A 1,830-nucleotide genomic window follows, 5' to 3' on the forward strand; every position below is an offset into this window, starting at 1 on the left:
TGTCTCACGTATTTGAGGATGCAGTCATATGCCTTGTCTGTTTTTATCATATGAGCTTTAGCATCTCTGCGCCATACTTCATCTATCTTACTATTACTAAAAAGTGTGCAGTTCCTCTAAATGTCATGACCATATGTTACACTGTCTGTTATTACTATGTCCAACAAAAATAAAGAATTATTAAAAAATGCAAAAAATAGCATCCCCTTGTCTCTCTTAAATTGAGTTTACCCCCATCCAGCATGAGAAAGCATAGCTAAGTTACAGAGTTTTTCTATTTCAGACATATTGAATTGATAATTCCAACTAATAATATCAAAAAAATTATAGTGTTATAAAAATAAATATATTTTTTTTAAAAATCCTTTCATAATTTTTCCTGAATTTTCCTGATTTTTCCTGATAAGACCACGTGTTGCTTTTTTGTACTCAGGCTCTGTGGCGCAATGGATAGCGCATTGGACTTCTAGATAGCTGAAGGCATTCAAAGGTTGTGGGTTCGAGTCCCACCAGAGTCGCATTTTGCATTGGTGACACTCATTTAATCTCTGCATTTCTTTCTGGAAAACTGATATCATTCAACTCATTCTTGGTACATCCGCACGTTCAATTGGCATCTGTCAAGTTGGAAAACTGAATTTAAAATGACAGTGCCAACTGTCGCCAGTCACCCATGCAATGTATTGAAACATGCAAACAATATAAAATAGAAAACACGACTGATCTTTAAAGGACCAACTCAGTGAAGAAGTGGTCTGGGTGCCAGGTCCCCTTAGTTTTAACCCTGCAGCTGAAAACAGCAGTTTCGGAGACGCAGGATGTCCTCGCGGAGTCCAGTGTCAAAAAAGATCCCCATAAAAAAGCATTGAGTACTGCTTTCCTATGGACGGGTGATTCTACTCACCAGAACAAATTCCCTTTAACCATTTATTCGCCACGCAATGGGGCACTAGTCACCTAAATGGCGAATAGGGCTCTATAGCGTTAGGAATGCATATTTGTATTCCTAACGCTATAGTGTTCCTTTAAAGATTTTGAAATTGCTCCAAATTCCAGTGCTTTGCAGCTTCTGCTGTGAGATCGCTCTAGGCTGCAAAATGGGTAGTAAGATCTCTGACAAACCTGCTACACCCATAACTTTACACAGAAAATACATCAAACATCTATGTCGGCACTAATAAAAAGGTGCACTTTAACAACTATTATCGTAGTGGTTATAGTGCCTATTATATTTATAGTGCCATTCCACTATTATGAGTCAATCTGTTTTAAAACTGTTTGACACTTACTTGGGCCCCTAAGGTATCTCATTCGAGATTTCACTAAAGCAGAAATGGTCTTAAAGGAACAATCCTGGCATTATAATCACTTCCTCTTTGTGAAGAGGTTGTGATGGCTGGAGTGCCCATTAATTGAGGGTAGTTCAATGTTGTGGCACCCTTCCACCAAGTTTGCTTGGCTGCTATAGGCTCTGTGGTGCAATGGATAGAACATCAGACTATTAGGAAGCTGAAAGCGTTCAAAGATATGATCACAAGTATCTGATCCATTCTCTCTAAATGTTCTTTAACGGATAAGTGATAACCACACACTAAACCTACCACATATTAAGACATTTGGCATCTGTTCTATTGTATAGAGATGTTCTAGTGGTTATGGTACCAGAAGTACCTTGGTGCCGCTTCCCCCAGTGTAGTCACAGTCAGGGCCGGACTGGGGATACAAAGCAGCCCTGGAAAAAAAAATCTATGCCAGCCCCATAAGTCATTGCGCCATATATTGTCGCATGTAATATGTAAGGCTATGTCTTGCCACCCCAGATAATAGAGT

The 1,830-nt window shown here is 39.2% G+C and overlaps 1 non-coding gene across 1 annotated transcript; it reads left to right on the forward strand.

The window, feature by feature from the left end:
* The first annotated feature begins 432 nt into the window (after positions 1-432).
* On the forward strand, positions 433-518 carry TRNAR-UCU (transfer RNA arginine (anticodon UCU)). Its single transcript is given in 2 exon segments — positions 433-469; positions 483-518. It is a non-coding gene; the product is annotated as a tRNA-Arg (tRNA).
* The last annotated feature ends 1,312 nt before the right edge of the window (positions 519-1,830 follow it).

Source organism: Pelobates fuscus, chromosome 9, assembly GCF_036172605.1.
Source record: "Pelobates fuscus isolate aPelFus1 chromosome 9, aPelFus1.pri, whole genome shotgun sequence".
Taxonomy (NCBI): Eukaryota; Metazoa; Chordata; class Amphibia; order Anura; family Pelobatidae; genus Pelobates; species Pelobates fuscus.